Raw genomic sequence first — 14,274 nt, forward strand, 5'->3', positions numbered from 1 at the left:
TGAGTAAAATATGGAATGAGAGGAGGCTGCCTTTTTATATTTTCAAGTTTTATTTCATGGTCGTACTAAAAGGAAAGTTGGCATCATCATGTCAATTAATTATGTCCAATCAAGAAAGCCATGTTAATCTTTATTACAAAAATCATTCGATTTTGAAGTGCAGATATCATGTATATCATATTTCTCGAATTTTTTTTTTTTATTACATCTATAAATCTATAATAGTAAATTAGGATTTTTTTTGATAATATATGTATATAGTAAAATACATATTTGTTCTTTTATACATTTATAAATATGATATCAAAATAAAATATCTTTCTAAATGGCAATTATAATATAAAATTTTTTTTATCTATTTATTTATCAGTTTGAAAGGTCAGAGATTTTTAGTTATTTATCTTCAAAAAAAGTGATAATAGAAAATAAAAAAAAAATAGAATATTGATTTAATTTGATAACTATCATATTTTTTTTCAAAAAGTATAGTTTTTCAATATAAATAATAAACTGAAAACAATCCATTATTAGAATTAGGAAATATATAAAATCATTTGAACCTATATATATAGACAAATGTTCTACTGACAAATCATATTTAATTAGTTGTTATTAATAGTAGTAAATTTTTTTTGCTAAAAATTTCAATTTCATTACCAACTAGTTTTGGTTTTATTATTAATTAAACTATACAATAATAATTTTTAAAAAATATATAAAATTATATTATTTATTCCATGGCTTCTTGTTAAAATTTGTGATTTTTTTTCTTAATATTTTCATAAATGATGTTTATTTAAAAAGATATTAAAAGATTTTATGGTATAGATACTGTAATATATACTTGTTATTCTATGGATTTTAATGAATAACTGAAATATTTACTGATAGTTTGATACTTTGAAAATCCTTCAAAGAGAAAAAAGTATCAGTATATATATATAATGTTATTAGATATCTATAGAATAACAGGTTTAGCTTATTATATATGATATATATACTGATAGATTTTATACTTTTTTATCCTTTTTTTATACAAGTAGAATAATTTACAAAAAAATCCATCAATATATATATATAATAAATAGAATAAAAATCAGTTATTTTATAATTAAATTAGAAAATTAATTTGCTTATTTTTATATAATTTTTAAGGTTAAATATCAATAATACTTAGCGATCATAATAAAAACCTTTGCTTAGAACTATTAATAAAAAATATTTTGGAACTTTATCTATATAAGTATTTTCTGGTATTTTGTATATATAATAGTTATTTTACAGGAAATTGTAAATATTAATGATTATAATTTATAAAATATATTTATTAACTAAATAATTTATCACTAAAAAATATTTTATTAAATACAATTTTAAATATAATCAATATATTGTAAAGCTAAACTAAACATAATATACAAGTAGATTAATAATATTCAATTAATAAAGTTAATAAACAGTAAAAGAAAAATTTAAAATTAATACTATTATAAAAAATGTAAATTTCTTTACAAATATTATACTTATATATACCTATAAAAATTAATATGTAGATAGTTTCAACCTTGCTGAACAATTTTCAATTAATTTAGAAAGTCAATTTTATTTGTATAATTATGCTCTAAAGTTATAAACAAAGAAACAAAAAATTTAAAGTTAGTACCATTATAAAAAATGCACTTTTCTCCATAAATATTATACCCACACTTATAAAAATTAATATATAAGTAGTTTTAACCTTTCTGAACAACTTTTAATTAATTTAAAAAGTCAATTTAATTTGACTAAAGTGGTGTAATTATACTCTAAAGTTATAAATAAAAAAGTAAAAAATTTAAAAGTTATTATGGTACAGTGCAAAAAGATTTGTACATTACTAAAAAAGGATAAGATTTATGCCAAAGAAAAATTTTGTAAAACTAAATATAACAGGCTGAGATTTATATATTTATTAGTAAATAATTACCCGAATTTGCTGCTAAAAATTTTTTTTATATTATGATACTTTCTTTTTCCTTAAAATAAAGTAGCATATCACTAATAGATAACGAAAAACTAATGATAATAAAATATGCATAATTATCTTTCAAAGGCTAATTTTACAAAAGAAAGTTATCTGAACCTTAAATTACGCAAGTAAGTTGCTGAAACACTAATTGTACTAAGAGTACAGTTGGGAGCATTGCATTAGACTGGAATAAGTACAGTGATTGCACATTTACACCACATAAAACACTTTGGATGGCCTAATCCAACTTCAAGTATAAAAAACTGGAAGTCAATATTGTTTTTCAAATGAATTACAAAAACTAGAACTATTAGAGCTGGTTTAAATATACAAGAAAATGCTACCATTTTCTTGCATTAAAATTGCAAAACAATATGATCATGAAGTTTTTATATGTCACCTATTACTATGAACTACAGCCAATTAAAGGTGTTTAAGCAGTTGTAAAAGGTGAAATTGTAAGATTTTAAATTATTACCTGTTTGAAATACACTTTTAAATGCATTAAAAAATGAAGCTAATTTAAAGATTATAAAAAATTTTAGAAAAAAGTGCTTAAGATACCAAAGCATATTTTAGTATATTTTGAGGCTAACAAAAATGTATAATTAATTAATAAAGAATCTAATAATTATAGTAAATCTGATGATAATGCACAATTTGATGTAATAAATGATATTATAATATTTCCAAATATATACTAATAAGATTTATATAAAAAAAAATGAAATTTAATTTATTAAAAAAATTTTTATTGTCATTTTTTTTGATGTACAAATTTTTTTGCATCGGACCATACCATTATAAAAAATATGCTTTTTTATATAAACATCATATTTAGCCTTATAAAAATTAAAATACAAGTAGATTTAACTTGCTAAACAACCTTACTTAAGCATAAAAAGTAATCTCATATAACCAAAATGGTGAATAGTAAATTATATTTTAAAGTAAAACATATTTACAATAATTTTATTTAACAAAATAAACATGTATAATATAATAATTTTGTATTAAAAATGGTATACTGAGTTTAATAAAAATTAATAAAAAAATATTATTACATGCTCATTAGGATTGTGCGGAATTTATTATACCAATATTTTTGTTATCATGCCCAATATTTTTTATGATGATCAACAATATAATTATATTAGTACACATACGGGATTATATATATCAGCCTTCAGCTGATATTTTGATGTCCTGTTCAATAACATACAATTATTAAAAGAAAATGAAAATTAATAAAATATTGAAAAAAAAACTGAAATTTTATCAAAAAAATTTTTTATTTATGTATTTATATAGTTTTTTTTTTAAAAAAAAAACTTTATTATAGATGCGATCATGCCCTATTATAATCACGCTTACCTACATATATAAACTTACAAATATAAGATAAACAAATACATATAAGAATTAAGCATTATGAAACAAGACTACTTTTCATAAAGAACAAGTCGACCTGTCACCTAAACGATCACATCATTGTTAAAAATCATGATGCGATCTCAAATTCAAAGGTGACTGTTATGATCTACCTAAAAATTTGCCCAATAGCCACCTCGATGGAATGCCAAATCATTCCATTTATTCCAATTACTTTCTAACATATTACAGTCAACATTGTAGTGATACTTGGCTAAACTCTTTTTGCCAAAAATTTCGTAAATTTTATTTATATAAAATTATAATTTTATTATAAAAATATATTAAATTATATTATACATAACACAGGTCGAAAAGTGAAAAATCAGGCATCAATCAGTCACCAATCAGTCACCAATCAGTCACCAATCAGTCACCAATCAGCTACCTGATTGTTGACTGATTGGTGCCTGATTTTTTACTTTTCGACCTGTGTAAAATAGTTTTATAAATTCCTTTAAAAAATATTATATTTTAATATAAATTTATTATTTTTTTTTTTATAAGTAATTATTATAATTAAAAATCCATGGAAATCCATAAAAAATCTATGGAAATACTATGGAATATTGAATTTCGGCATTTTGTCTTTTAATTTTAAATGTCTAAACTATTTCGGTTTAGTCAAATGACTAAATATTTCGGTTTCGCTCAGGATCTCTAACTCAACATCTTTAACACCCACTTCAGTGCGTTTATTATGTGACTTAGCTTTTTTATCTTTACCACTAATACCGCACCGCTTTTCTTTCTTTATCTACACGTTATAAATAACGTGCATGTATGATTCTTTCTTTATTAATAAAAGCTGTATGTACATACTATTGAATACAGAATGATGAAATAAACAAATAAAATGTATTTGTTAAAACTACTGAAGAAGTCTATATATTTTTCTTTCAAATAAAATTTGCCATATGTAAATATAATCAAATATGGAATAGTGTGAAACTAAAAAATAAATTCAATAGATAAATTACCTATATATTTTTCTTTCTAACTAAATAGCCCTATGTAAATATTATCAAATAGGGAATGTTTTATATATTTATATAGTAAAATTGTAAAATGTAATATAAAATTAACTGAAAGCAAAATCATCAATAATAAAAATAAAATAAAAATTAATTATAAATTTAATATATAATTTTTTTTTTTTTATTCATTTATTTTAGATGCAATCTTGTCTTAATATAACTACGTTTACTTACATACATAAACTTAAAATAAGATTACAAATATATATAAAAACTAAGCATTATGAAACAAGACTACTTTTCTAAAGAAAAGTTGATCTGTCATCTAAACGATCATATCACTGTTAAAAACAATGATACAACCCAAATTTTCAGGTGACTGTCAAGATCTGCCTAAAAATTTACCCAGTGACCACCCCAATAGAATGCTAAATCATTCCATTTGTTCCAATTAGTCTCATCATTAAAGTTTACTACATGAACGTTATTATCCTCACATTTCTTATACTTCGACTTCATTTTTTTCATTTTACTACTAATATTACATCTTTTCTCTTTTCCACTTATAACTCATTCCTATATTTCCAAATCAATATCTTAAAATCTAAAATTATTTTGCTAATTATTAGTTTTAACATTTTTTGTATCTGTTATCATATATAACTTCAATAAATCAACCAATTGATGACTCACTTGATTTTTTAATAAAAATGTAAAATCATATAAACTATTAAGATCCCACATATCTAATGCTTCAACTTTACATTCAACTTGATACCTATCTAAATCTTTTTTAGAAATTTCAAAAATTATATTCACTAAAAATAATTTAAATCCTTTAATTATATACTGTACGACCTCTTGAATTTTATCACATCTCTATAAATGATTTTTCTTTTATACCAGAACCCTGCTTACTTATAAGATAGGTCACCCCCAGGTCTAAGGTAAAAATCATATATAAAATTCTTTGCAAATCCTACTATAAAAGGAAATTTTATGTTACATTGTTATAAATTTTTTCCTTTTTAGCTAATTAACCAATAGAATTTAAGAAAAAAGTAAGGTAAAAACTATTAGTAAAGGGCCAATTTTTTACGGTGACCTTTATTATAAGTAAGAGAGGTCATTCTATACCACAAAAATTACATTTCTAACTTTCATTATAAATGTTCGGTTTCCGTTTTTTGAGATTTACACATGTTGGTAATTCATTACAACAGATTTTGATTCTAAATAATTGTAGAAAATGGTTCTCAAATAATGTATTATATTGATTTATACAATTTAATTTCAAGGATATTTTCCAATCTATTAATTCCAATAATTCTGATTGCTTATATATTTCATTTTTATTCAACCCTAAGAACTCATAAATTTAATATATAATATTTTAAGAATTCTATAAATATGAAAATTAAGCAATTAAAACTTTTATTTTAAAATAATATTAAAAATATGCAATTTAATTCTTATATAGTATAAAATTTTCTCAAAATTAAGCATTATAAAATTTTTACATCATAAAATTTTTCTATGTTGGCTAAGTGTCTTAGTACTTTATATACAGTATATAAGACTTTTCTGGAGTCCTATATATATAGTTGTTTCCAAAATTCAATTGGCAAATCCGAAATCTGAAATTATGAAATCGTAATTAATTACGTATTCTGAAATTTGCATAATAGTGCGAAATTGCAAATATCTTGGGATCTAGTGATTAGATTTCGATGATCTTACTACCATTCGATTCGTCTCATCGAGGCGAATCTAATGATATGTGTTTCATTTCTATAGCACCGATATTGATGGAGTAAAATTACTATAAACATTTAATGAATTTTGGTGTTGGAGTACGATCTAGTGATTAGATTTGAATGAATTTACCACCATTCGATTCGTCATGACGAGACGATTCTAATGGCGGTAAGATCATCTTTCTAGCATTGAAATTGGTGGTGCTATTACGCTATAAATATTTAAAAGTTATTGGTATCGGATCGCGATCTAGTGATTGGATTTAAATGATCTTACTACCATTAGAATCGTCTTATCAAGACGAATCAAATGGTAGTAAGATCATCCAAAACGGATCACTGGGTGCTGAGTTATTATTTGTTAAAGTTTTTATATATAAATCGGCCAAAATTAAGGCTAATTCTGGCCAAATATTTTCGTAATACGAAATTAATTACGGAGTCCGAAATCAATTATGGAATATGGAGTTTTTCTAATGAATTACTTAATAATTACAGAATTACGTAATTAGTATTTCCGTAATACTAAAATAATTTCGAACACAAGTATATATGTGATTCGAGGATCCAGCTTGGCACCATAACAGTAACCTGATAGTATCTTTGGAGCTGTCATGGAACTAATGAGGAACTGGCAGGGAGCTAAAGTAGTTCTGTTAATTTATGCCAGCTTAAATGCCAACTTCTTATACCCAAAGATCTGGCTGAAATTGTGGAATAATGCTGGCCGATTTATATTGCGCCTTACTGCACTGGTCACATGACTTTTGCTGACTCGCAGGTCAGAGAATTTGAAATGCAAAATATAAAAAACTGTACATTACCATAGTCAGCCTGCACCATTTGTGACCCAACTATTGCCTATTTGTTACTGGTATATGTATGCTAATTTTTTGAGTGCTTTTTCAATATGCCCAATAAAAGTAAAGTTATAGGAAAAAATATCGAATCCATCCTGTATGTATGCCGTCACCAAGAAAATTTGTTAGTAACGCTCTTAGTGACACTCTTAGTGACACCCCTGTATACTTTTTTTGAAGTTTGGAGATGTTCGGTTATCTTCCTTTATATCTGTCACTATGTCACTAAGAGTCACTAAGAAAAAGTAAAGTTCTAGGAAAAAAATTGAATTTTTTATGGGTATCAGCATGGTTAAGGTTGCTTGCCGAAACTAGAGGGTTTTGGCAGAATGGCGTACGCGAAACTGCCGAAACTAGTTTCGCGAAATCATCAAGAAATGCTGAAACTGCAAAACCTATCAAAATCGCGAAACTGCCGTAACTTGCCGAAACTGTTTCGGCGTTTCAGCAATACTTTCTATATGATTTAATTAGAGTTTCGGCATTTAAACAATTTATAAGAATAAAGACAATATGAATTTTTGTATGTAAATATTTATTTTATAATATTTAATATTAAACTAATAAAATATATTATTAAAAATATAATAAAAATTAAAATTTAATAATATCTTTATCTTCATGCGGACCTGCTTCTACCTCTTCTTCTATCTCTACTTCTGTCCCGTCTTCTATCTCTACTTCTATCTCGTCTTCTATCTCTACTTCTTGATCGAGACCTAGATTGCGACCTTCTTCTTTTCCTTCGCAATCTATATTCATATCGACGTCGATCATGCGCAGCATGCTGCCGTCGATACTCTTGTCTAAACAGATCTAAAATCTAAGGTTGCTTGCCGAAATCAAGTAGTTTAAAACCGAAAGTTTAGGCAATTAAAAGTAAATGTGCCGAAATTATACAATGCCGAAACTTTTACCAAAAGGCCGAAATTTGGCCGAAATTATTGGCCAACATTAATACTATAATTCTGGCCGGAATAACGATAGACACATAATTTTCCTTTTATGGAATTTTGTGTAACATTTGTGCGACACATTTCTCCGATTTTACTGGAAAATAAAATTTCCTTTTTTTTGGAATTTTGTGTAATGTCACGTGACACAATGTCATAATTTCGGCCGAATTTTAATTTTGGCCAAAATTAAGACCGAGTTTCGGCCTAATTTCGGCATTTTTGGCATTTGATTTGATTGGCCGAAACCTTTCGGAATTTCCTTTTTAGTTTTGGCAGGCAACCTTACTAAAATCCAATAAAAATATTAATGAATTGAATGAATTGCCTAAATAAAATTAATTTAAAATAATAATTAATAATAATTACCGGTTTGTAACCAGAATTCATCGTTCATATCAGCAAAACACGCTTTATCGAAACTATTTGGGCTTATAATAGGAATGTCGTCATCATTATTATTTATTATCCTACTGAGGTTTTCATAACCTCGTTTGAGGGCATTCCATTTTGTTTGGCATTGCCTAGGTGTCGCTGCAAATCCCATTGTAACGAACACCCTATTTGCTATTATTGTCCATGCATTTACATGATGATGGTTTGCAATTCTTTCAAATTGCTGATGTAAGTTTCTTCGTTCCGCGATTAATTGCCTAGCTGCGTTAATCATCCATTGGAATACTGGTGGTGGCGGTGGGACAAAAGGTACTAATGCTGCCATTTTTTATTTTTATAATTTTTTCGTAACTTGAAAATTAAATACAATTTGAAAATTAAAATACAATTTGGTTTTGAATTGCGAAAAAAAATTCAAATTTCATAATATTTATAATAATTTTAAAATTCGTTATAATGTTTAAAACATGAACTGATGAACATAATAACATTCTACATAATTAAAGTATTTGTAACAAAATAAACACAGTTTTGATTCTAATGTAATAAATTTAATTAACGCAGTTCTAAATTTTTTTTGTAACGCAGTTCTTAAAATTTATTGATCTAATGTAATAAATTTAATTAACGAAGTCCTTAAAACTTATTGATTCTAATATAATATGCTTATCCTTATTCCTTAATTAAATTGCACTATTTTTAAAATATAATATGCTTATCCTTATTTCTTAATTAAATTGCAATGTTTTAAAATATAATATAAAATTACAATTGCCTGCATTGCCTGCATAATTATATGTTAACTGGACTTTGATCACGAATATTTTGCCCTGCATAATTACATCATTTATTTCCTAAATAGTATTATTATTTAAATCACATGATATTAGAATTAATTCTCATTGGATTAACTATTGTAATTATTTCTCATTATTATTATTCCTCATTATCATCATAATTATCGTCATTATTATCACCGTCATCCATACCTAATACATCATCTATATCATAATCATAGTCACCTTCTCCGGGTCTCTTGTTATTACCACTATCATCAACTTCATCATCTTCCACATTATTTTCATCTGAATCATCCAATATATCTCTTGGAATATTGCCGATTTCACTAGTAATTGAATCATGCGATAAATTAACAAATTGATCAATCCATAGACTTTCGATTACTACACGGCAATTATCTTCAGGTATTGTTTCGCCGCTTGTAGTTAATCTCTGAGTAGAAGCTTGCTCCTCATTATATTCCTCATCGTCATCTTCTGCAAAAGCTTCTGCAATACGTATATTGATTTCATCATCACTAAGACGAGTATTCTTTTTTTGATCAATTCCATAAAATCCAAGTTCAGTTTTTGAATTGGATTTCCAATACAAAATTAATTTGCACATGGATTCTAGTTTATCCACATTAAGATTTAAGCGACGTTTATGACATAGCCATCCTAAAGTCGAAAATCCACGTTCGCAAGTTGCTGAGTTAGGACATATTGCAAATAGATAACTTGCAATTCTTGGCAGGGCATCTGGTTCTGATTCGGTATTAATATATTTCCACCAATTCACGGGATTATCTTTAGCAAAACCGATATCTAGGTCAAATGGCTCTTGCTCATTAATATATTTTTGTATTTGATCACATAAAGTTTCAGCTTCGTAATAGTCAAAACCAAATTTTTCTCGATTGAAGCTGCACATTTGATAATTCTCATGAGGGCGCATTTTTTAAGTGGCGCGTTTCTAAATCTGGGATCCATAAAAAAACAAGTAATTGTCCGGAGCGAAGCGAAGGACTATATATGCTTTCGAAAGACTATGACAAATAGTGTCACGTGACGATATCCGGTTGTCCGCATGCGTCACATCTTTTTCAATTTTGTGCTACATAATACATCAATTTTGTGCTACATAATACATAATACATAAACATAATAATAATAATAATAATAATAATAATAATAAAAAAAATAAAAAAAAAATCTAAAATTAGAATTGATTATAATTGATGATAATCTTGAATGAAAAACAAAAACAAGTGTGAAAAAAAAAATATAACAAAATTAAATTTTATTTTTTGTTGTTAGATTTTATATTGTTAGATATATTTGTTATCTACAGTAAAGCGCTCAGTTTCCTGGTATCATGGAAACTAAACATTTTTCTTCACCAACCCTCTCGAGTAGCCTTTTGCCATCTTTAATGCGCTGAAGTCTCTCAAAGCTAAATGGTTTAAAAAGAAGATCTTCTAGTGCGTGTACTTGAGACACTACCACAAAAGAAAGTCCTGCGGTGAACTCATTATCACCAAGATCTATTATGGCCTTATTTAATGTGAGACCTTGACTTTTATGCACCGTGATTGCCCACGCAAGACGAACAGGAATTTGCATGCGTGAACATAAAGCTCTGGATTTACCAGTCCAGGTGCGTTTAATTGGTGCAATTGGTACAACTCTTTCACCCTCTAAGCTAACAATGGTGGGTCCTTTGTAATTGTCAAAAGAGATCAGGACTGCTATAGGAAGATAAGGCGGTCTTTGGTCTTCTCCAAATATTATATCTCAGACTGTTCCTATTGAACCATTGACTAGTCCGCTTTCTGTTTGTAAGTTTGCCGTTAACATGACTCGTGCACCTCTTGCAAGTAATATATTCACTTCGAGACCATGCGCTGTGTCTGAACTGGCATTTTTTGCTTCGTTGCCTTCTGAATGTATAGCCTGAATTTTAGCAACAGGAATATCTAAAGATCGAAGCCGATCCATATTCACTGCATTGACTTCAGACCACTTTGTTAGAAGGACCAAAGCGTCAGAGAAACTATTACGGTCTGTTATGCCAATCTTATCTTCAATTCGTGTGGTAAGAATTTTCCAATCGTCTATGGTAGATTCTCCATTACGCATCCTCAATAGAATATTTCTGAATTCCTGTTGCTCTTTAGAATTCCCTGATTGACGCTGAATGGTCTCAAGCTTATACACCTCACCGAACTTTTTGTATACTGCAAGACCACTATTGGATAATGCGTCTCGCTTGGTATTAGCATACATAGGAAGATCAAGGACCGGTGGGAGCTGGCCGAAATCACCGAACATAATAACCGATCTGCCGCCGAATGGTTTGTTATTATGCTCTGGAAAAGCTTGCCGGAGCCGCATGTCGATTAAAGCAAGCATTTGGCGACCAATCATACTTTTCTCGTCGATTATTACATAACTCACATCTCTTAATTTACCCTGTAGTTGCTTCAGCCGTTCACCTTTAATTTCAAGATGCTTGGAATCGTTAATTATTGGTATTGCTAGCCCTGAATGTATCGTTGTCCCGTCAATATTAAAGGCTGCAACTCCTGTTAGTGCGAGTACAACCATAGGTGACTTGGATCCAGTTCCTACCATTTCTTGAAGTCTACATCGAATTGCTTTGATTAGGTAGGTCTTTCTGGTTCCCGCAGTTCCCATTACAATTATCCTTAAAGGTTCAACTTTTCGTCCTGCAAGCGCATCGTGGTAATGGGACTCTATTCTCCTGAATAATATTTTTTGATTATTATTTAGCATCTGATAATCCACTATTATGTTTTCTTCTTCGTCATCGATCCTAGAAATTCTATTTACAAACGTATCAGCATCTGCGAGATCCACATCGGAATACCGTTGCCTTGGATCGTTGATCCAGTCGTAGTTCCTATCCATGTCTCGAGATCCTAGATTGGAGGAACAATCAAAACTAGGACTTGGACCCATTTCTGCAAGTAACATCCAATCAAATCGATATTCTTCTTGATCATCACCTTCAGTAATTAAGTCATCTTCCTCTTCATCAATTATTTCACTTTCCGCATCGTCTATAGGTGATCCAAGTATATCAATTGGGTCAGCATTGATCTCCTCAAGATGGTGGCTATACAAGGTTGACCACGCGATGGTACCATTTTCTGTTAATTGTTGAAGGTCTTGATGACGGACGTGAAGAACAACTTTTATGCGACAGAATTTTTCCCATTGAGGACCTTCACGTATTGGTGATGGCCGTGGAAAAATATGGACAATATTTTTCCGTTGACACTTGGTCCATCGATTTTTGACCAATTTGTGTGTTAAATGAAGTCGATATAGCGTGAAGTCCTCAAGTTCGATAGGTCAGTCCCAATATGTCTTCAAGGGTGATTTTTCTGTTCATCCTGGATCATTAACCGTAAGAGAATCTTCTGTTTCTCCGGTGCCACGAATCCATCTTGGTGCTTTCTTATTAAGATTCAAGAAAACAAATTGCCGACTTGAATGATAGAGAGGAAGACCAAGAAGAATATGACAAGTTTCTTGGGCAGAGATATCCCGTTCCACAACACTATGTAGTAATAGCCTTTGAACCGGGGCGAGTAACGGATCTTTTAGCTGACTTTCACTAAGGATTCAAATCAATATATCTGAAAAAGCTGCCGAACGTGGCTCCGCTTTGCTTGCATACTTTGAGATGTATTGCAGTGCAGCGTGTATGGTTAGAATTGGCTTTAAATCCACGTTGGCTCACCATCCTTGTAGTTGAAGTCGACTATGCGGATTGATATATTGATCGTTTCGCGCTGTTACGAGTTCTAGTTGCCCACGACTATCATCTCTTACAAACGTTCGTTCAACAATTTCTTTAGGATATCCAAACCTGCAAACCTGTTTACTTTCCCGATTAATACGAAGACAATATGAAGGATTACATTGGGTATGTCTTTGTAATTTGTTAATCAAATCGATGTAGTCTTGCTGGTCATCGCGTAATTCTTTGTTTTTCTTTTGACAGGGATGCTGTTCAGGAACAGGCATATCAAGTCCCGGATTTATCGTGATGACTAAATTATCAAGGTATTGCACAACTTCGTTCATTATGTTTTCATTTTCCTTCATTTGTTTCCAATCTATTTTGGGTGCATTTCTTCTTTTTCCGATTCCGTACACATGAACACTGCCGCGATGCTGCCATTCGAACCTGTATCACCAATCCTCCAAATCCCACTGTTGTTTTAGAACGTCATTGAAGAATATTTCAAATCGCTTACTGAAAAACCAGACTGCGATATGAGGATTGTCAACAATGTTTTGGTGGTGGTGTTTGGCTGAAGTTTCAGAATTACCGCTGGATGGCATAAGCTTATGTAATTCGGGCCAGTGCAAATCAGCGGTACTAAACGTAAAGAAGATCAAGCCTTGTGAATCTATTTGTTTAATCATATTGTACAGTTCGTTACTTCGCGCATTCCAGAACTGATGAGATCCACGTAACCCTTCTCCAAACCGCATTATTCTATCGGCCATATGATTATCGCCTTGGATAATTCTTTCCTGAATATCTGAAACGGTAATTTGATCATCGGTAAGGTTTTGTTTAATGTATACCTTCCCTTCTTGTAGTGCTCGCCAACGCATTTGGGAATTCAGTGCGAAATACCGCTAACGAGCGTGGCGTGCAAATCTTCCATCTTTATATAGAAGAAGATGCTTGAAGTATTCGGCAGGCTTGACATCTCTAATCCGCTCTGCACAAAGATCTGCATTTCCAGTTGGATATAAAGATGGAAATGCGCATGCGATATATCCTGATGTTTGAAATTCATTAACAGGATTACTATTCATTTGCGGCCATGTAATAGGACGATTATTATCCTGCACTCGATCAAGAGTATTTTTAATGGCAACGTCTTCGTGATACGCTGGGGGAAGATATGGGACAAATGTTCGTGTAATCACGTCTTCATCATTTTCGAAATCTGGTTCTTCTTCAATATCTTGAAGCTGTTCATCAATTGGATCATTATTTGGTAAGGATCGAAGAACTTCATGATCAATCGTTATATCAGCGTAGTAACGATTGTTTTCTTTT

Source organism: Rhizophagus irregularis, chromosome 30 (assembly GCF_026210795.1).
Source record: "Rhizophagus irregularis chromosome 30, complete sequence".
Classification (NCBI taxonomy): Eukaryota; Fungi; Glomeromycota; class Glomeromycetes; order Glomerales; family Glomeraceae; genus Rhizophagus; species Rhizophagus irregularis.